Genomic DNA, 23,142 nt, shown 5'->3' with positions numbered 1-23,142 from the left:
CATCTTGGGGATATTGGTTAAGGGGAGGTTGAATTTGCACATATTAATTTACATCTATTGGGATATAATTATATGTTTGGAAATCACTGTCACTTTCATGTATAGATGAGTTGTTATTGGCTGTCTGGTATAGGTTTTGGTTTGTTGTTGTTGTTGTTGCTGTTGTTGTTGTTTTGAGATAGAGTCTCTCTCTCTTGCCCAGGCTGGAGTGCAGTGGCACAATCTTGGCTCACTGCAACCTCTGACTACTGGGTTAAAGTGATTTCCCTGTCTCAGCCTCCCTACTAGCTGGGATTACAGGCGTGAGCCACTGCACCCAGCTAAGTTTTGTATTTTTAGTAGAGATGGGGTTTTGCTACATTGGCCAGGCTGATCTCAAACTCCTGAACTCAGGTGATCTGCCCACCTTGGCCTCCCAAAGTGCTGGGATTATAGGTGTGAATCAACATGCTCGGCTGGCTGTCTGGTATAGGAATGGCTTCCAGGAATACTTCTGTTCAAAATGTGTAGGACCCAAATTTCATTTTAACATGAATGTGTCTTATGGCACCCAGGTAATATTTGCAGGTAACATTTGGTCTACCATTATAAATCTTTTCAAGCCTTGACACATAGATACAACAATCTTTGAGAAAATGTAGGCCGGGCGTGGTGGCTCATGCCTGTAATCCCAGCTCTTTGGGAGGCCAAGGTGGGTCGATCATGAGGTCAGGAGTTCAAGACCAGCCTGGCCAACATAGTGAAACCACGTCTCTACTAAAAATACAAAAATTAGCCAGGTGTGATTAGCTGGGTGTGGTGGCACGCACCTGTAGTCCCAGCTACTCGAAAGGCTGAGGCAGGAGAATCACTTTAACCCAGGAGGCAGAGGTTGCAGTGAGCTGAGGCCACACCATTGCACTCCAGCCTGGGGGACAGAGCGAGACTCCGTCTCAAATAATAAAAAATAAAATAAAATTTAAAAGTGTATTTTTGAAGATTCAGAAGACAAATTTGAAGACAAATAAGAAGCAAGGTGTTTACTTACAAGTTTATAAAGCTCAACAAGCCATTTTAATTCAGTTTGGAAAGACATTTTTGGAACATTTCAAGAAAAGAAATAAGAGTACAGACTCCCAATTTTGGCATTTATGGTGGGTATAGTCTTTTGTCATCTTTAAGTGTATTTATTCAGAAACTCAGAGAAATTTCAGAGAAAAAGTTAATGGAGCAAAAAAGAAAGACATAAGATACATAGAAATTATTCAGACATCAAGGATAGAATTACAATAAAACATTGTTTAATCGCATCAAAAGCAGTAATTCAGTAAAAGGAAGAGGTAACTTTCCAATAGAATAATAGTGAATAGACTCCCGGATCATTTAATAGTCCAGTTAATGAAGAGAAGTGAATCATATGAACACATCGGAGAAAGATTCACATTTCCTACCATTTCAGTATGAAACTGGCACTTCTGAGGATAACATAGAACTCCTCATGCATCTCCACAATGAGAACGGGGATGACTAACTGGTCAATGAATCAATGAGTGATTTTCAATTCAAAGAGTGTTTAAGGAGATAGCTACGGAAGTCTTGCAATCATATAGGAAAGATATTTTGTTAAAAGTTTTCCCCAAATTTACAACAATCCTGAACATTTAAATGGTGTGTTTAATAATGAGTTGTGAAGCTAAAAGAAACTTTCAAAAAAATCAATGAGAAAATATTAATAATTTGAACCAAACATGCTAGACATCAGACTGAATTGTCTTCTCTCTGCACAATTATTACAAAATTGTTGCCATTTGAAGAAGTGATCTAGAGAGTGTGTGACCCAGAAAAGAAGAAAAATATATTTTAGTTGTATGTCAGGCAGTTAATAAAACATTTTTCTGAATTTTGTGATATTCATGGTATTTATCGGCATTTTTAAGATTTAAAATTTGTTGTGATTTCTTTAATCATTCTAAATAAATAGTGACTTTCAAATCTCACTTTGAGCTAGGTATGGTGACGCATACCTGCTAGTCCCAGCTACTTGGGAGGCTGAGGTGGGAGGATTGCTTGGGTCCAGGAACTCAAGGTTTCAGTAAGCCATGATCATACCATTGCAGTCCACTCTGGGTGACAGAGCGAGACCTCTACTCTAAAAAAAATTTTGTAAGCCTCACTTTGTATTCATAATTTGATATTCTTTTTCTTAAAAAGGTCCCCAAATTGTACAACTTTCAGCCCTCATGAAATCAGAATTTGCCTCTTCCTTGCAATCTCAGAAAGCACAAGTTCCCAAAAGCATGCCCCACCTTTTGGAAAGGGCTTCCCCCGATCTGGGGATCAGAGTCATGACTTTGCCACCAGCGCATGCAGGCACATCACATGCAGGAAGGTGGTAGGGTCATGTCTTTCCCTCTTTTTTTCCCACAGGCAAGAGGAAATCCCAGTAAAACAGCTTGCAAATCTCCCACTGTGCAGTCAGGACCTCTACCCCTCACTTCCCATTCATTAGAAATAAAATGATTGCCGTGAGTATTTATGTGTGTGTGTCCAACAGATCTGCAAGAAGTGTGACTCTCTGCTGCCAGTTTGATTCTCCAAATGGAAACTGGTGGTGGTGGCAGCCAGGAGTGAGAGAAGAGGGTGATGACAAGAAATTGTACCAAGCAGAAGGGCTTATTAATATCAATATTTCTCACTATGATAAATGAGTGTCCTGGGGGCTCTGAGGGTCTGACAGTTTTCATTTGCTCCAGATGAAGGCCTCACAGGGCCTCTGCTTTTCCAGCCTGGGATAGATTTGCTGAAATGACAAACCCACAGCAGTCTCAAGACCATGGGATCCTATAAAATCACATGTTATACACAGGATTAGACAAAAACCACCCCAGTATGGTGTTTCCATCTTTCTATCTCATCATTCTGTCTTTGGTTAGAGTGAAGCCTCATTCTCCTCATCTTAACTCCTGTCCTGTTTCCTTTCCTAGAGTGCCCTTCTCCCACCTCTACCTTCTCCAACCATATCCTCCTTCAAGGACCAGTTCAGATAAAGCTACTCAGGTAACACCCCTATAGCCCCAGCTCTCTCTGTGGGTCATGCTTGTCTTAGTCCTTTTAGGCTGCTGTCATGAAATACCATAGACTGAGTGGCTTACAAATAGCAGATATTTATTTTCCACAGTTCTCGAGGCTGGAACATCAAAGATCAAGGCACCAGCAAAATTAGAGACCCACTTTCTCGTTCATAGATGGCACCTTTTTTTGCTGCATTCTCACCTGGTGAACTGGGCAAATGGGCTCCCTTTGGGCCTCTTCCCCATTCAGGAGTGCTCCAGTCTCATGACCTAATTACCTCCCCAAAAGATCTAACCTCCTAATCCCATCACCTTGGGAGCTAGGATTTTAACATGAATTTTGGGAGAACATGATCATTTAGACCATAACATTGCTCTATCTATTCCTCTCCAAAAGGGCAACTCTTGCTCTATGCCTCAAACTTAGCTATTTTTGTACGTAATTTATTGCTTTGAGACTGAAAAATTTTTAAGGGCAGGACCCAAGCCTGAGTCACCGCTATGTCCCCACTGGGATCAGCAAAGTGTCTGTGCTTGATAAATAAATGAGTGGTTCCATTGACCGTGAGCCTTAATTTTTCTAGTGTGTGCAAAGCACTCAGCCCAGGGACTGAGACATAGCAGATGCTCAATAAACTGCTATGAAAACTGCTCAAAGCATTTTTTGTTTCTATGACAGCTTTCAATGCAGCTCTGAGATGAGCTAGATCCAGAAGGGAAGGCACTACTCAGTGGCAGGGAGGAGTATTCTGAAGCTGGGCTGCCTCGCTTTAAATCCTGCTCTGCTGCTTACTGGCTATGTGGCCTTGGGCAAGTTATAACCTATTTGCACTATAGTTTCCTCCTCTGTGAAAAGGGACAATAGTTCTGAGCTTTTGTGGGGATTAAATGACTTAGCACATACAAAACACCTAGAAGAGGATCTGGCAGCCTGTTTAAGTGCTATGTCAGCAATAATTATTAGTGTTACTGCTATGATTGTTATCTCGTGGCTCAGGACTGGTGCCATCCATTTCTCAAAATCTCCCAGAATCCAGCCCCTCTTGGATTGGTGCATGAAGGACTGTGGCCTAATTCCAGGCTATGACATTGGGATATAATAAAACATATATATTTGTCCTCTTCCCACCCCTCCCCGTTTTCTGGCACATAGCTCATAAACCCCTTGTGATAAGTGATAAGTGTCATTCTGCATGCGAGTGAGATGACCAAGGGCTGGAGGCTCCTGGACAGCCTTGGGGGGAGGACTGGTTTCCAGGGGAACTCACCATGTGGTTAGAGAGTTGGAACTTTCAGTCCCACTACATCCTCCCCCCACCCACCATCTCCACAACCAACCTCCAGGGAGGGGAAAGAGGGCTGAAGTTTGAGTTAATAACTAATAGCTAATGATGTAAGCAATAAGCCTCCATAAAACCCCAAAAGGACTGGGTTCAGAGAGCTTCCAGGTTGTTGAGCACGTGGAGTTTCTGGGAGGGTCCACACCCAGAGAAGGCAGGAAGCTGACCCCTTCCCCATACCTTGCTCTTTGCATCTCTTCCATTTGGCTGTTCCCAAGTTGTATACTTTGTAATAAGTGGGATTTCCACCCAACAACAATTCAGCCACACTGCTTTACACATCTAGAATCCATCCAAAATTGTAAAGGCTTTGTGGCACTACAGTGAAAGAGGGAAGAACATCTTCTAAACATGTAAGTAGAGTGTGTCCCTGAGTTCTGTGAGCTATTCTAGCAAACGATTAAACCCAATGAGGCAGCTGCGAGAACCTTCCGTGTAGCCAGGTCAGAGAGAAGTTGCGGATAACCTGGGGACCTACTACCCGCGATTGGTGTCTGAAGTGAGAAGTGGTCTTGTGGGACTGGGACCTTTAACCTGTGGGGTCTGCACTAACTCTAGCTACTGTGAGAATTGAATTAAATTGTAATTCAATTACAATTAAGTCTACAGAGAATTAGAGAATTGCTTGATGTGGGGGAAAACCCCACACATTTTGGTGACCAAAAATGTGAGAGTACAAAAGAGAGCATAAAGCAGTTTTTGTTTTGTTTTGTTTTGTTTTTTTCCTGTACACAGACTATGTCTCTTCTCCCGGTCCCCTCAAAAGGTGCTGCCTCCCCTTCTTCTCTCTTTAGCCAGCACAAGAGCACACAGGAGGCTGGCATAATCACGAATTGCAGCTGTCTGAAGGGCAGTCACATAAAAGAGGAGAAGCTTCACCTTTGCTTCACAAGGCACATCTTGAACCAGGGATGAAAATTACAGAGAGGCCCAAACCAGCTCAGTATGAGCAGCACTGATAACAGACTGGCCAAGCAACAGAAGGGGCTGTCCTGTGAAGAAGCAAGCTCTCTGTCAACGGCAGGTGCAAGCTGAGCCTGCACTACCTTTTGTCATGGTTGCTATGGAAAAGATTAAGAGCCCTGTATTAATTATCTATTGCTACATAACAGAATACCACACAACTTAGTAACTTAAACAACACATTTTTATCACATCACAATGTTTGGGGTCAGGGATTCTGGAGTGCCTTAGCTGGGTGGGGTCTCTGGGTTGGTCCCTCGTGAGGCTCCAGTCTAGATGTTGGCTGGGGATGCAGTCATCTGTCAGCTTGGCTAGGGCTGGAGGATCTGCTTCCGGAATGGCCCACTCACATGGCTGTGGGAAACAGGCCTCAGTCCCTCACCATGTGGCTTCTCCATAGGGCTGCTTGAGTGTCTGCATGACATGGCAGCTGGTTCCCTGAAGAGCACATGATCCAAAAGAGAGAGCAAGACAGAAGCGCAGTGTCTTTAACAACATCTTTGAAAGTCATATTCCACCGTTTTCACTACATTCTATTGATAAGTGAGTCACTCAGAATAACCCACATTCAAGAGGAGAGGAATGAGGCTGCGTTGAAGGGAGCACACTGCAAAGAATGTGTGGATTTATTTTAAAACCACCATAAGCCCCTTCAGCGCTGAGTTATTGTGATGCCTTTTGCATTCCGAAGCCAAACGTGGATGTGATTTTAATTAGCAGTGATGCTAAGCTCTTTTGCTAATGTTACTAAAAAACACAGGAGTCTCTGCATTGTTCCATCCCCAGTAGGTAGCTTAAGATGCTCTATTTAATTCAATACAATACAGATTTATTAACCACTCTCTGTGTCTCTAGGGCCTGGCTGTTCCCACCTCAAACCACTTCTTAGCTTCATTTGTTCTCATAACATCAGGATAGCCCTTCCTCCTCTGGAGGCCTGGGCATCAGCAAGTCGGATGGCAGTGGAAGGTGGAGAAATGGAATCCCGCTGGGGGCTCAGGCGGCCTGCCCCCTGATGCTGCCATGCACTGCAGATGTCCTTGATGAAGAGAATGAATGGAAGGTATTGGAAGGGAGCTGAAGCTCAACAAATGACCACCTAATGAAAAAGTCAGCAGTGGATTACCTGAGATCTTGAGCACCCTGTACTGTTATTCGTATTTATAAACATGTTTGAAAGATGTTCCCTTCCTTCACTGTAGTGCCAGAAAGCCTTTAACATATTGGGTTGGGTCTAGATTTGTAAGGAAGTATGGCTGAATTGTTATCGGGTGGATACTGTTTACACGTTTAAAGGTTAGTTTTGTTTAATAGTCAGATTTCTATAGCCCAGGGGATGGGGTGGTGGCTACGGTGCAGAATGGTCTCAGGGGGACATGTATGTACAATGCAATGGCATCTGTTTATCTTGCAGCTGTCTTTCTCAATGGCAAAAGGGCATACTGCTGTTATTGTCAGTGAGGCGTCAGTAGGTAAGACAGAAGTGGTAACAGAAAGTGCTTCCTTAAGTGAAATTAGGGGAGTGTGTGTGTGTGTGTGTGTGTGTGTGTGTCTTTGGGGTAGGGGGAGTGGTAAATGCATATTTAGTTAGCAAAAGTGCCAGGCTTACAGTATCTTTAAAATTAATGCTCATAACAGCCATATAAATAAGTATTATTATTCTTTTCAGTTTAAATGATGAAACTCTGGGGATCAGCATAAAATAAACCAACTACACTGCATGTAAGTATCAAGTAAATGAGCAGAGACAGCCCCTGGTTTACAAACACCTGACTTAAACATTGTCCGTCCTACAAGTAAATTCCTCATTCTTACTGCTGTGAGAACAATTGTTAGGAGCCAAAAACTTCAGAGCTTTCAAAGAACTGTAATGAGATAGCACAATGCAGGCAAAAAGCCAGTGTTAAGGGAGCAAGAAACTTCCCAGTTCTGACATTCACAGCATGACCTAGAGCATTTGGATTCCCCTCTCTGAGTCACTGGTTTCTCACCTGCAAAAGAAAGCGGGGTGTGTGTGTTTCTGGGAGTAGGGTGGGTGTTGGCTAAGCACAGGAGTCATCTGGGTGGCTTCATAAACACATAAAGGGCTCATCCCATAAGGTTGGGCTTTTGAATCCGAATCCTTTGGGGTGAGGGTGGGGGCACCTATTCTGAGAAACTACCTCTCCAGGGGTTGCAGTCACACAGCCCTTGGCAATCAGTGTCTGGGAACCAGGGACCTGATCGTCTCTAAGGTGCCTCCAAGATCCAGCATTTAATTCCATTTTAGGACAGGGAAGGAGGAAGAAGCTGCGAGAGGTTGGAACAGTTGAGGGAGCGCTGACATGGTAAAGGCCACTTTGCTCACCATCACCAGGTGCACTGCCGAAAATGTCCACTCCGCTTTCTCCCAAGACCTTACTCCTACTATGTGGAGACATACTTGAATAAAAAATTGCCCTCTTTTAAAAGTCAAAATTCCGAGCCAGCTTGAAGGGAGTGTCTTTGGTCAAACCTGCATCAATTTGGGCATCAAAATAAATAATGCTATTGATTTATTACAACCTATTGAATAGAGTAGCAATTCATGAGTCTATGTTTATATAAATAACTAAATAAACTGAGGAGAAGGAAAAGCTCTCTTTTATAGTAGAAATCCATCTAATAGGTGTAGAAGAAAATGATAAAGTTAGAAAATCACCATTTGGCCACCATCGTAGTAATCATGGATTCAGCTAAAAATCATCAATGGATGCTGGAACAAATGAGTGAAAGTTTAATTTATATGGCCTCACAGTGTATCCCTATACAATTTCTACTAATTACTGACAAAATTCTTACTAATTTTATGAGAAACCTGGCAGAAACCATCTTCACCTGGTGACAGAAGCTAACAGCACCGCTTGGGTCAAGTGGGCACTGTGTGCCACCTGACAGGATGCACCGAGGACACGGCACTGCTTCCATGGCATTCCTGCCAAACACAGGTGAAGTGCCCAGTCTCAGGGCCACGACAGGAGACATAACAAATGAATGCAGTGTGTGGTTGTGTATTGCATCCCAAACCAGAAAGGAAAGGGGGTAAAGGAAAGATGGTATTGTTGTTGTTATTTCTTTCTTTATTTATTTTCTTTTGGGAGAGACAGAGTCTTGCTCTGTCACCCAGGCTGGAGTGCAGTGGTGCGAACTTGGCTCACTGCCACCTCCACCTCCCAGGTTCAAGTGATTCTCCTACCTCAGCTTCCCAAGTAGCTGGGACTACAGGCACGCACGACCACGCCTGGCTAATTTTTGTATTTCTAGTAGAGACGGGCGTTTCACCATGCTGGCTAGCTGGGTCTCAAACTCCTGACCTCAGGTGATCCACCTGCCTCCGCCTCTCAAAGTGCTGGGATTACAGGTGTGAACCACCGAGCCCAGTCTTCTCGTTGTTGTATTTCTATAAAAGATATTATTGGGCCGGGCGCGGTGGCTCATGCTTGTAATCCCAGCACTTTGGGAGGCCAAGGCAGGCGGATCACGAGGTCAGGAGATCGAGACCACGGTGAAACCCCGTCTCTACTAAAAAATACAAAAAATTAGCCGGGCGTGGTGGCGGGCGCCTGTAGTCCCAGCTCCTCGGAGAGGCTGAGGCAGGAGAATGGCGTGAACCCGGGAGGCGGAGCTTGCAATGAGCCGAGATTGCGCCACTGCACTCCAGCCTGGGCGACAGAGCGAGACTCCGTCTCAAAAAAAAAAAAAAAAAAAAAAAAGATATTATTGGGATAATCAGCAGAAGTTGAGTGGAGGCTGTAGATTAGAGAAGTGTGTTGTGTAAACATTAAGGTACTGATTTTGGCCAAGCATATTGAGGCTATGCAGGAGAGTGCTCTTGTTCTTAGGAGCTTGTCTCAGTCCATTTTCAGTTGCTATTACTGAATGCCAGAGACTGGGTAATTCACAAAGAAAATAAATGTATTTCTCACAGTCCTGGGGGTTGGGAATTCCGAGGTGTAGGGGCCACATGTGGTGAGGGCCTTCTTGCTGGCGGGGACTCTCTGCAGAGTCCGGAAGTGTGCAGGGCATCACATGGCATGGAGGCAAGTGCATGCAAGTGTCAGCACGGTGTGTCTTCCTCTCTTTATAAAGCTACCAGTCCCATCACGGGGGCCCTGCCCTGATGACTTTATCTAATCCTAATTACCTAGACTCCACCTCCAATCAACATATGAATTTTAATTGGATTTAATTCCCTCTTAATACCATCACCATGGCAACTAAATTTCAACACATGAATTGGGGGGTGGGAGGCACATTCAAACCATAGCAGAGATGCACACTGAAGTATTTGGGGATATACTTGCAACTTAGTTCGAATGGTTCCGAAAAATAAATATGCATGTGTACGTATGAATGTGTATGTGTGAAGAGAGAGAATAACACTGATATATTTTAAAAGAGAGTATCTGGAAAATCTCTTTTGTAATTTTTCCGTAAGTGTGAAATTATTCTTTTTTTAAGGTTAGAAAAAAATTTTAAAATCAAATACCCTTAGGTGGGGTTTTGGGTCATCAATCATTTATATCTTACTGCGAATTAGTCTGATCAGATTCCTTCCATTTTAATGAGATCTTGAAACACTTTTCGGGTTAGAATAGTCAGGCAAAATAGCAATGCTACCATGGAAAACCTAAAAATCATAAAAATACACAGAAGTGAAGGACAAGGACCCAAGGAAGAAGGTAGAAGAGAAATTCAGAAAATGAGGCAAGAGTGAGTAGTAGTCCTCAAATTTGCCTGGAGCTGAGAAGACATCAGCCTGACTTCCCTTTCTCAGTCATGCTCTTCTCAAACTGGGCTGCAAATGAGAATCAGCCGGGGTGCCTAAACCCACCTCTGCACAGTTCAATCAGAACCCAGGCGGGGAGACTGAGCGTCGGTGAGTTTCGGAAGCACCCAGGTGACTCCAATGTGCAGCCACAATGGAGCGCCTCTGAGCTGCCCCACGGAGTCAAAGGGCACTTGCTCAACCAACTAGGACGGCTTCCCATTGGGCCTTCCTACTGTCAAATGCCTGTGGTTAGTTTATTAAGATAATGTAATACATTAAATGCCTGTCCCCCTCTGACTCGATCTTCACAGGATCACCAAGCTGTTCTTTCTAAAGCATAGGTCTAATCATGCCAGTCTCCTATTCAGAAACCTTTCCTGGATTTCTGATGTCCTGGTCCTTCCCACACTATTCTCCTCTTTAAACTTCCACAATTTTATTTTCACTGTTTTCAGTGACACTACATTGTCCTCAGCTCCCCAGCCCCGACATATGCTTTCTCCTGCCTCTGTACCAACATCCACCTTGCCCCATCACCTTGGGCCAGTCCCTCCTGCTTGCTTCTAATCTTGGACCCTCGAAATCCTCTCATTTTTTCGTGTCAAATGCCACTCCCTTCATGAAGTTCCCCTGGATTATTCCAGTTGGATTTAACGTCCTTTCCAGCACTTTTTGTACCTCTACAATAGTACACAATTATAATCTGCTTTGTTTTATTGCTGTTTATAAGGCTACTTTATCCAGTAAATCATAAAATTACCCAAAGGTGAAGATGGAGCCTAGAATGATGGAAAGGGCTAGAGCTTTGGAAGGTGGTTGTGGTGGGTTTAAAAATGTCTTCACAAATTCTTTGATACGCCTTCCTTCAAGACATAGAGCTTAATTTTCTCCTATGCCCATTTGAGTGTGCACCGGACTTAGTGATTCATTTTTGTTTGTTTGTTTGTTTTTGAGATGGAATCTTGCTCTTTCACCCAGGCTGGAGTGCAGTGGTGTGATCTCGGCTCACTGCAACCTCCACCTCCTGAGTTCATGCGATTCTCCTGTCTCAGCCTCCCGAGTAGCTGGGATTACAGGCACCCACCACCACGCCTGGCTAATTTTTGTACTTTTAGATGTTGCCCAGGCTGGTCTCGAACTCCTGACCTCAGGTGATCCACCTGCCTCAGCCTCCCAAAGTGCTAGGATTATAGGCATGAGCTACCAAGTGCCCGGCCTTAGTGATTCATCTCTAACAAATAGAATAAGGCAGAAGTGACGGTGTGACTTTTAGACTAGCTCACAAAAAGGATGGCGACTTCCTGCTTGCCTTCTCTCCCTTGATGAGTGGATGTAGGCGATTCCAGCTGCCATGTCATGAGGACACGCAGGGTGCCCATGAAGAGGCCCTGTGGTCTCTGGCCAACAGGCAGAAGTGAGCCTTCCTGCCGTGAAGTTTTCAGCCTCAGTCAAGCCTTTACTCCTGTAAGGCTGGGGCTTTGTGAGTGAGGCACCAGGCCATTTTTTGGGGGAAGACCTTTTAAGTATTGGCCCCATTAAGTTCCATTAAATGAGATTATTCACAAATGTGACATTTCAGGAAAGGACTTGCTTGTATATTTGATTTTCCTAATTATATTCTGATTTTTTTAAAAGACAGATTTTTACTCAACATATACAAACAAGCATATTGATGTGAAAAGTGAGGACACTTAAGAATTTCTGATTTCAGAGGAATCGGTGAGAATCAGATATCGTTTTAATATGTTACATTTCAGTATAAAAGAGCAGAGTCAGGTCAGGCGCCGTGGCTCATGCTTGTAATCCCAGCACTTTGGGAGGCAGAGGCGGGTGGATTGCTTCAGGTCAGGAGTTCGAGACCAGCCTGACCAACAGAGTGAAACCCCATCTCTACTAAAAATACAAAAATTAGCCGAGCGTGGTGGCAGGCGCCTGTAGTCCCAGCTACTCGGGAGGCTGAGGCAGGAGAATTGCTTGAACCGGGAGGCAGAGGTTGCAGTGAGCCAAGAGCCCGCCACTGCACTCCAGCTGGGCAACAGAGCGAGACTCTGTCTCAAAAAACAAAACAAAACAAAAACAAAAAGAAAGAGCAGAGTCTACGAAATCATTACAGATTACAGAGAGTTTAAGAAGAAAAAGAAAGTGCTTGTTTGCTTTTAAATATGGAAAAGAGAACATTTAAGCATCAACAGTATTCTCTACCAATAAATGCAATAAGATTTTCCTCATCAGTTTATTCAGTCCAGTGTAAGTATTCCTGTTCCACCGGATCTTGGGTTAGCAATCTCATGAGCCCGTATGCTCTTGGAATGAAAATAGTTCTGTAAATCCTGACCCAGCCCACTGGTATGGTTTGAGAGTGTCTCAGAATGAATCAGAAGCCTGAACCCAAACTCTATTCTTTGAGATGTCAATAGTTTGAAGTATATGGTACAGTCCTTTTCTGTGGGGCTTTAAGGTGGTTCTTTGTTGGAGACACAAACTCAGACCTGTAGCTGATAGCAGAATCTTCAGGCAAGCGTCAGAGTAAATAGTAAAAACAACAAACAAAAACAACAACAAAAAAACAAACGTATCTTAAATGATAGAGAAAATGGAAAATGTCTGTGGTTAATTTATTAAAATAATTTTCTAACGTAAAGGTCTAATGAGAGTTAATAATAAGAATAACATAACTGACAGAGAAATTTGAGTGCTTCTGTGGCACACATAACAAGATGATAAAGCCATTCTGAGATAAACTTTCAGACAATATGTCTCTAAGAATAATGACTAGGCCTATTTTCAGAGAAGTCAGTGAATGTTACATCTGATTTGTAAAATAGGAGAATATAATTTTAGAGAGGAAAAACCTTGAGATATAATAACCAAGATATAATATAATAATATACTAGGATTACAGCAAGCATATACTAAGAAAATATCAAGAATAAAAAGAGATTCAGTAAATCTGGCATCGGTCCTAGACATCTGTATTTTTATATAACTCCATAAGTAAGTTTGAGGTGCATCCCCAATTGAAAATCAGGCCGGGCGCAGTGGCTCAGGCTTGTAATCCCAGCACTTTGGGAGGCTGAGGCGGGCGGATCACTTGAGGTCAGGAGTTTGAAACCAGCCTGGCCAACACGGTGAAACCCCATCTCTATTAAAAATACAAAAATTAGCCGGGTGTGGTGGCACCAGGCTGTAATCCCAGCTACTAGGGAGGCTGAGGTAGGAGAATCGCTTGAACCTGGGAGGCGGAGCTTGCAGTGAGCCAAGATCACCCCGCTGCACTCCAGCTTGGGCGACAGACCGAGACTCCGTCTCAAAAAAAAAAAAAAAGTAAAAGAAAGAAAAAAAGAAAATCAGTGGCATAGAATATATTAAAGTCGAATTAAAGAATTAAGTTTATGATGAAGCTCATATTTTAAATAATAATGGAAATTATGACTAATAGCATACAGTTGTTGTCTAGTATCATCAGGCAAAGCAACACAAAGATTCTGGTGAATATGGAAAAAATCCACAGAGTTTAGGTCAACATTTCCTCCGAAGTTAAAACATAGAATGCAAGGTCACTGACAAATCTCCAGGGACTTTCCAGAATCATATAATTTCTGAAATCATTATATTAATAAAATATTTTAACTACCCAAATTGAACTGAATGTCTCTTCTGATTTGACAACTTTTTCCATGAAACTTTATAATAGTAACATATCAAAAACGCTAATTATCTCTAGCACCTCTCTTCTTATAAAGTGAAAAAACAAATCTTTGCAATTTTCCAGGGACCCTCTGGGGATCTCAAAATGGATTTTGAGTAAAAGATATCCTGAAATATTCTTTTTTTTATCTTATGTGTTTCTATATTTGGATTTGATTTTGAGAAGGCAAAAATCAAAAAGTTGTCAAAGGAGATTTGGACATTTGATTAACATATGATTATGGGTGCCTGAAAATGATATTTAGTTATCTATTTAATAAAAATAGCATTTTTTAAATGTAGAAAGGAACATGATTATAAAGAATATATAAGTTCTTTTATAACTTGATACTTTTTTCTCGAATAATCAAGGATGTAACAAAGCTAACATAAAGAAGCTTTGCTATTAGGCAGATTACACAGAAAGTGAGGAATAACATTTCATTTTGTTGGCAAAGGAGTTAATGAGTAAATCAAGGAAGTACTTCCACTAAAGTAGACCAGACTTCACTAAAATGTCAACACATTTTATAGCTTCCTTTAAGAATCAGATATTACAAACCAAGGCAAGTAAAATTCACCTGCCAAGTGTCCTTCACTATGCTCCTTCATATTCTGGGACAATCTGACACTTTAGGAGAGATCCCAGCGTTCCATGAGGTCAAAACTAACTTCATAATAATTATATGAAGATGTTATGTCTGTTAACACGCAGTGTGCTCCACCCTATCTAAATGAATTGAAGTATTTTAAAGTTTCCTCAGTTTTAATTTCTAATTCAGTAAGTATTCGTAGTTATCACCCACAATGAGCTTTGGGCTTCTGTTTAAAATAATTTTAACCGTGTAAAGGGGTCCTGAGACCAAAAGTTTGAAAGCTACTGCTCTAAATCAACTGCCTTTACATGGTTCTGTGTTCTCAACAGGTAAATCCAGAAACCAAGGGAGACGATTAAGAGTTGCCCTGCTTCCCATCAGTACTACCGACCCACTTGTGAAATTTGTGTTTCCCATTTCTATAACTCTCAACTTTATGGGTTCAGAGATTCTGGTTTTCAGACCAAAAAAAATGCTTCCACCAGGAGACCCAGGAGGGCTCCCACTAAATGTTAGCTATGGCTGTTAGTGGTCACGTTTGACTCCTTGTGCCAACAGTAAGCAAGGAGAGGAGCCAGCATCCTGGCTCTATTATAAGGAGGAGATAGAGCTGCCGTTACCCAATTGGAGCAATTTTGGTAATGAATGGAAGGGCAGCAGTCATGGCTATGAAGCTCAGGCCCCTCAGAGATCAAAGTCTGGTCACCATATCAGGTCAGCCACCTGGGCCAACAAAGTTACCACCCGTGGACAAGGGGATCTCTAATGGTACTTGAGGAGGAGCTGATGAATGTCAGTTGCAGCCTCTATATGAGCTGCAGTGGTGAGGCTGTAGTTCCTCCATTTCCTTTTTCTTGTAAGTTTCTCCAAAAGAAATGACCAACTGAGATTCTGGAGGAAATGTTCTCAGAACTTAATCTACAAAGCAAAGGGATCCAAGTGGCACAAAGTAGAGGCTGCCATGGTACTCCTCCAGTGCCTTCTTTAGGGATGAGGCACTAAATCTCCGAATTGCTGATGGCCTCTAAGAAATGGGGACTCTGGCTGGATCCTTCTTCAAGAATTACCCTCAACCCAAGATAGCAGTTCTTGATCCAGCCCAGGATCATGACCTCTTCCTGGAAGCAACCTGGTAAGGAGGGTTTTGAATGCCCAGCCCCATTGCCTCAAGGCAGGACAACTCTAAAAGCCCATTCCAGCTTCGGTGATCCCCTATGACAGAATGAGACCTTTGTTGTGGCTAGAACACAGTTCAAATTCTCCCTCAGCCCAGTGCTGTCTTTACTTCCTTGCAGGAACTGAACCTGAGAACACCACCCAGTAAACTTCCCCACACAAATTTTTTATCTCAAATTGTTTTTCCTGAGGACTTGATTTAAAATCTTATTCCCTGTCCTGTTCCATTTAAGTTCTACACATATTTCAAAATTAACCATTTGACTTAAAATTTAGATAGATCAGTATGTCCTAAAATTAGGATCTGGGGAAGCATAAGGAAAAATTTAAAAATTGTCTGTGTTAAGGTAAATTTAGGAAATGGTTGGTTAATTAAAAGCAAATTTCTTTACAATGGAACTTCTCAGGTCTTTAAATATACTGATTGGAGAGTAAATCTCCAAAAAGAGTCCCCTATAATAAACAAATTCTTCCCAAAGTTTTCTGACAATGGATTGAAAATTTTTCTTTCATTCACTTATTTTTGTTGTGTACCTATTAACATCTCCTAGAAGCATTTCCTAGAGGGCACAGTTTGGGAAATACTAGTCCATATTTATAGAACTTAATTATCAAATTGTTTGGCATCTTTAAAAATTAAAATGGTTTTGGAGGATGCCCTTTATACATGTAAGTCACTTATAAAAGCTGTTCAAGGAAATTAGAGCTGATGCCTACATTCGCTCTCAACAAATTAATCAGTAACAGACAGAGATATTGAAAAATCAATCCACTAAATTCTCTGAACTGCCTCAAAATTGGAGTCATTATTTTGAAAAGCTAGCCCCACCAGGACTTTAACTGTAAGAGTGTATAAAGATGTCCCCTGAGAATAATTGTACTGAGCCAATTGAGGGGGTTCATTCATTAATTCATGAAGGCTCCATGCATCCTTGACCCCCAGGTGCCCTTTAGTAAAAGAAACTCCAACAGGCTTCTTCCTACGTCAGTTGCTGTGGCTCTTGCCAAGTGAATTGCGTGGCACCATCCTGATGACCTCACCCCAAATGATGAGCCCGTGAATTGACTAAATATAAGAAAGGCTAAACACCATGCCCTAGCAGGTTGGCATGAATCTCTTCCCAGTTGAGGCACTTCATTTGGATGGTGGCCACCTCACTCACTCAAATTCTCTATTTTAGGAAGTATACATGCCAGGGCAGATCTCTCAAGCTGAGGTTGTAACCCAAACAACCCTGAGCGTTCATTCTTAGGGTTTTGTTCTGGTTTCCTATTAAATTTGTTGTACTTCTTTGTCTTAGCAGCACTTGGATCCAGATTAAGCAGGCAGTTAGGGAGATGGCTTTTCTTGTTACCCCACCAATCCTGTGCATCTTTGTATAAATTCCTTATACCAAAGGATAAGGATATGCTTTGCAAGCATAAAAGAGTGATTTCTATAAACAGTGAAGTTGCAAGAGGCTCTCAGGGAAAGTAAGAACTAGATTAACATGCCACCGGGTAGAGCAAGGTGAGAATATCTACATCTTAGTGTGAAAAGATAGTAGGTTTACAGCAGAGGAGCTCTTCATTAAGCTCTATATTTTGGTCGCAGGATCCAGGTGAGTTGCCCATCAAGGATGAGGCTTTGAGGCAGTGACAGAGGCCATTTCACAGGTTTTGGAGAAGTGTCCAGGTAAGGGTAAGTAGGCTGCTTCTCATGGCTCAAAGTGAAGTCTGTTGGGCAAGGAATTGACGCTGGTCCGAGATCACACTGCTCCAGCTGGATAAGGAAACTCTGACTCCCTTCAGGATGTACTATTTCCTGGTGATTTTTCTTCTTGTAGAGAGTTGCAGAACAAGATCAGAAACTGATTACCTTCAGAACTTAAGTGGAAGCTGAGTTCCTAGACGTAACAAATGTCTACAGCCAATGTTACAGCCCTAATTGTCATAAACAAAGATTGTGAAAACTAGAGTGATATCTGGGAAGGCTTAGATGAGCCCATGATTAGAAGATCCACAACATAGCTGGAGTTCCTTCAGATAACTCTGCACCATCCCTCTCATTTCCATTGGATGTAAGTATAGATTCATCCAAGGTACTACTTACTATGGAGTAAGTATAGATTCATCCAGGGTACTACGTAAATGCCAGGCCAGGGAAGAGAAAAACTATATTCAGAATTCATTACAGGACTGTTGACAGAGATAGATTACCGGATTTGTTGGTGGGGGATGGTGGTGGGGGCGTGGAGGGAAGATATGTAGATCTGGTCGTTAAGATCACGTAATTGAGTAGAGTGACAGCATGGTAGGATAGAGCTGCTTTTAAAGCTCTAATGCCGATGGCTAAGGTGGGATTTAATGTGTGCTTGTCTGGCTGATGACAACAAGGACCCAGCTCTGTCCCATACTGCAAAGCATGAAGGAGCCAGGCTGCTGTTGGCTTAACGTAGGGTAACACTTCTCAAATTGGAGTTCCTGGTCGTTAAAGGCAATAGTTTAGATAACTCTTAAAAATTCTGGAGGACTCCCAAGAAGTTTTTGTTTATGTGGGTGGTATCTAGAAAAAATTAAAATATTTATTAATTCATTTAGTAAATGATAATAGTCCTTGGGGAAAGGGCCCTCAGCAGATATCAAATAATAATATTTTGTATTTAATAAATTAATTTGATATCTTCTGCAGCTATCAAATAATAATAATATTATGGCGAGGAGTTATCTGAAGTAACTCCAGCTATGTTGGGGATCTTCTAATCATAGGCTCATCCAGGCCTTCCCAGATATCACTCTAGTTTGCACAATCTTTGTTTATGCCAATTAGGGCCATGACATTGACTGTAGACTCTTGGTGTGTCTAGGAATTCAGCTTCCACTTAAGTTGTATCTATTGATATTCCCATATTAGCAATTAAAACTAAGGCAAATCAAAACCACAATGAGAGACCACTTAACACGCACTAGGATAGTCACAATAAAAATGTTTTTAATTTAAAAAAGTGTTGGCAAGAATATGGAGAAATTGGAACCCTCACACATTACTGATGGGAATATCAATGGGTGCATCCACTGTGGAAGACAGTTTGGTGATTCCTCAAAAAGTTAAACAGAATTGCCATGCAATCCAGCAATTCCACTCCTAGATTTGTACCCCAAAGGGCTGCAAACAGGTGCTGAAACATACTTACACGTGAGTGTTCATAGCAGCACCCTTCTTGATAGCCGAAAGGTGGACACAATGCAAATGTTCATCAAATGATGAATGGATAAGCAAAATGTGGTATCTAAGTACCATGGAATATTACTCAGCCATAGAAAGGAATGAAGCACTCATACATGCTACATTATATGTGAAATTTTAAAATATTATGCTAAGTGAAAAAAGCCAGACACAAAAGGTCACATATTGTATGAGTCCAGTGATATGAAATATCCAGAATGAGTAAAGCCACAGAGACAGAAAGCAGATTAGGAGTTGCCAGGAGCTAGGGGGAGGAGAAAATAAGGAGCGGCTGCGTAGTGAGCATGAGATTTTCTTCTGGGATAATGAAAATGTTTACAACTAGATAGTGGTAGTGGTTATATAACGTTGTGAATGTAATAAATGCCACTGAATTAAACACTTTAAAATGGTTAATTGTATGTTACATGAATTTCACCTTTTGTTTTTAAAGTATGCATTAAGATATCATGCCCCCACTCCTGTCCCTCATCTTTCACCCTCTCCACATTTCCTTTATCCTTCCAAGGCTGAAGGATGGAAACAGCATTCTGCCTTCAAAGAGAAAGACAGGCAAAACCCCAGCAGACATGTATTGCCCCAAGTTTCAGAGCCCACAGAATGTATAGAAGAGCACTCAAGATAGGACTCTACTAAACATTTAATATAGAAATAATGCCAATTCTACATTAATTCTTCCACAATATTGTGGAGAGGAAAATAGTCCCCCACTCATTCTCATTAAGGCTAGTGTCACCCTGAAACCAAAACTAAACAAAGACACTGTAAGAAAACTGTAGACCAATATCCTTCATGAAAATGGATGCAAAAATTTGAAACAAAATTTTACCAAATAACCAACAATATATAAAAAGGACAATACATTATGACCAAGTGGGATTTACACAAGTTGAATGGTACTGGGTTGGTTGAACACTCAAAAATCAACAGTGTAATTCGCCATATTAACAGATTAACAACAACAGCAACATATGATCATCTCAGTGGATGCAGAAAAGCCATTTGACAAAATCTAAACACATTCCTGATTAAAAAAAAAAAGCTCTTAGAAAACTAGGAATAGAAAGGAACTTCCTCCACCTGATAGAGGCTGTGTACAAAATATCTAAAGCTAACATCGTATTAAATGCTTTTCCCCTAGTACCAGGGACAAATCAAGGATGTTGGCTCTCCCCATCCCTATTCAACAGCATATGGGAGGTTTAATCTGGGACAATCAGGCAAGCCAGAGAAATAAATTATCCATATTGGAAAAGGAGAAATAAAACTGTTCTTATTTGCAGGTGACATAATCATTCATACAGAAAGAATGGAATCTACAAACAGCTGCTATAACTAATACATGAGTTTCACAGTGTTGCACAATACAAAATTAATATACACAAATCTACTTTATTTCTATATTATAGAAATTAAAATTTAGAAATACTATTTACAAGGGCTCAAAATATATGAAGCACTTAGGAATAAATCTGACAAAAGATGTGCAGGATCCATATCCAGAAAGCCACAAAACACTATTGGGAGACATTAAAGCAAACCTGCATAAATGAGAGAACCCCCACAGGAGAAGGGGAGCCTGGTTCTTTGGTAGAGTGTCCTGGCCTCAATGGGGCTTGCTTAAATGGTCAAATCTGAACTACAGTCAGTCAGTTATAAACCAGAAGAAGTATGCAGACAAAGGCTTGGGCAGTGAGCTTAGGCTGACATGTTCTTCCCTTCTGTGTGGCTTATGGGGGATGCCTGTGAGCTGATGGCTTTGGATTTGTTACAGCAGTTAGCATAACTATTAACTTACCTTGCAGGGCTGGTGTTGGAATTCTTTACGGCGTATCCATCCCGTGGGTCAGTTTCCTCTGCATTTGAATAGGGTCTAGCACATAATAGGTGCTCACATAATCGTGATTGCAGTTTTCAGGAGAGCTCCTCCTTCTCTCCAACTTGCTGCCGCCTTCCCTTTAAGATACTGCCAAGTACCAGCATCTCAGATACTTTAGCTGCTTAAACCTGTTTGATATCACTTAGGGACAGAGAGTTCAAAATGAGCGCACAAAAAATGTGAGAGCTAAGATAGAGACAATTTTTACAAAGCTTCAAATGAACAGATAAATGTACAACAATAAAATTTAGGGACTTCCTGTAGTCACTTGGAAATTTCTGCTCACAGCCTGCCACCTCTCTCCCCACTACAACAGCTTTTGCTGCTGGGTGTGGTAGCTCATGCCTATAACCACAGCTATTCAGGAGACTATGGTGGGAGGATCATTTGAGGCCAGGAGTTTGAGACAAGCCTGGGCAACACAGTGAGATCCTGCCTCAAAAAAAAATAAATTAATAAGTTATATAGCTACTTTATTTTAAAATAAAATATGTATATTATCTTCCTCAAGTTGTTTAAGACAATTGACTGCTCTTCACTTACCATTTGAACCACCTATTTTACTCTACAGCATGTTTTCACTTTGACCAAAAATAAAATCATCAGGGGAATAGAATAATATTAAGGTCATAGAAGTCTCAACAATAAAATAGGTACTGCTGAGAGCAGAGATAAGCAGAGAAGTAGAAACCAGCTTCTTATTCCTCAGCATATCTCTAGAAACTGCCATCTCTGTATTACTAGCAGCTTATCCAAACCCACAGTGTCAATAAACAGGATGAGGATTCCGTCTTTGGATGGCTGGCAAATGAAAAATATGCTCTTGTGTTTTAAAGCGAATGTCAATAGTGATATACGAGGGGAGCCCAGCATCCCTTTTCTGTCTCCATGGAGGTATGTGCCAAGTCCTCTCCTAAGTGAGAAGCCAAACTTAAGCCAAACCTCCCTAGGCACACGATAAGGAAATAGCAGGGCCAGAATTAAGGCTGCCCGAGAGGAGGACCTGAAGTAGCCGGGGGCTTACTCGGGAACAAATCCTTTGCCTTCGTGGAGAAGGAAAGCGATTCACCTAAAAACACTGCAAAACTCTGAACACGAGGATTGATTCACTTTGTCTACCAAACCCTTCATTTTGGGTAGCTAGAAACAGTATAAATTGAGTACCTTTATGCATTCTTACCGAGCTAAGCTTTGTGGAGGATACAAAGGTGACCTCTGTTCCCAAGAAATCAGACATTGCAAACTCAGATGCTTGCAAGAGCCGGAGAGGTAACATGACTGAGTGAAGAGACCAGATCCCTTATAAGAAACCTGAGAATGGCCACTGCCATTCAGCCTCGGAGTCCAGGAGACAGCAGCGACTGAAGCAGCTGGGCACCTGGAGACCCCACGTCTCTTTCAAAAGGTGCAGCCACCACTCAGATCCAGAAGGTTATTTCCATGAAGGCCCAGTATTGCCAGATGTTACGATTTGTGAAGAAAATCCAGAAATATAGGTTTTTATTCAAAATGACCCCCTTTTTTTTTTGAGACAGAGTCTCGCTTTGTCACCCAGGCTGGAGTGCAGTCGTGCCATCTCGTCTCACTGCAACCTCCGCCTCCCAGGTTCAAGTGATTCTCCTGCCTCAGCCTCCTGAGTAGCTGGGACTACAGGTGTGTGCCACCACGCCTGGCTAATTTTTTGTATTTTTAGTAGAGATGGGGTTTTACCATGTTAGCCAGGCTCATCTTGAACTACTGGCTTCAAGTGATCCTCCTGCCTTGGCCTCCCAAAGTGCTGGGATTACAGGTGTGAGCCACTGCGCCTGGCCAAAATGGCCCTATTTTTAAAGATTGGTAAGTGACTATTTTTTTCAAATTCTGTGCCCTTCTAACTCTGTGAGCCAAACAAGACATCTCTGTGGGCTGGACTCAGTCCTTGGGCTTCCGGCTCCCGGCATGCACCTGGATCCTAGATTTGTAGTTCACACTACTCCAAAGATTTCAGGGGGCAAATTGGGTTTTGGAACATCCATAAAATTGAAGAGCAACTGTTTGCCTCCAAACAATTCCCAGAGCCAGGAGGAAACTTAGAGTTCAAGTTTAACTTTCTCATTTTACAAAAGAGGAAACTGAAGTCCAGAGTCAATAAAAAAGGTAACTAAGGCCCTGCTCAAGGCGAGGTTTTTGTCAGCCTGCTGAGAGCCACCATATATATTTGGAAAACAAGTAAGGCAGTAAAGGCGTTTAACTGGCCACCCTCTTTCTTGCCACATGCTAGTGAGGCCACGCCTCAGGCTACTGGAATGCAGCTTTTGTGCCTGGGCTGTTTCTAGGTGGGTGCCCTGGCCCTGAGAACCTTGTTTGCCCCCGAGCCCACTAGAAATGTTTTACAGCCCTGTCCAGGGCAGTGGGCGAGGGGTGGGGTTGGGTTAAATGTGAGGATAACATTTTGAT

General features: G+C 42.1%; 1 long non-coding RNA gene across 1 annotated transcript in view; it reads left to right on the top strand.

Annotated features, from left to right (window-relative positions):
* Positions 1 to 7,816, top strand: part of LOC115837359 — a 40,227-nt gene extending 32,411 nt beyond the window's left edge. Inside the window, exons 4-8 of the long non-coding RNA XR_004032412.1 lie at positions 5,185 to 5,474; positions 6,209 to 6,649; positions 6,768 to 6,825; positions 7,023 to 7,361; positions 7,623 to 7,816. This is a non-coding gene — a long non-coding RNA (uncharacterized LOC115837359). The remainder of the gene's footprint in view (positions 1 to 5,184; positions 5,475 to 6,208; positions 6,650 to 6,767; positions 6,826 to 7,022; positions 7,362 to 7,622) is intronic.
* Positions 7,817 to 23,142: the final 15,326 nt, after the last annotated feature.

This window comes from Nomascus leucogenys, chromosome 11 (assembly GCF_006542625.1).
Source record: "Nomascus leucogenys isolate Asia chromosome 11, Asia_NLE_v1, whole genome shotgun sequence".
In the NCBI taxonomy this organism is placed as follows: domain Eukaryota; kingdom Metazoa; phylum Chordata; class Mammalia; order Primates; family Hylobatidae; genus Nomascus; species Nomascus leucogenys.
Note: the sequence above shows the minus strand (reverse complement) of the source record. Positions and strands in the feature narration are given on the sequence as shown.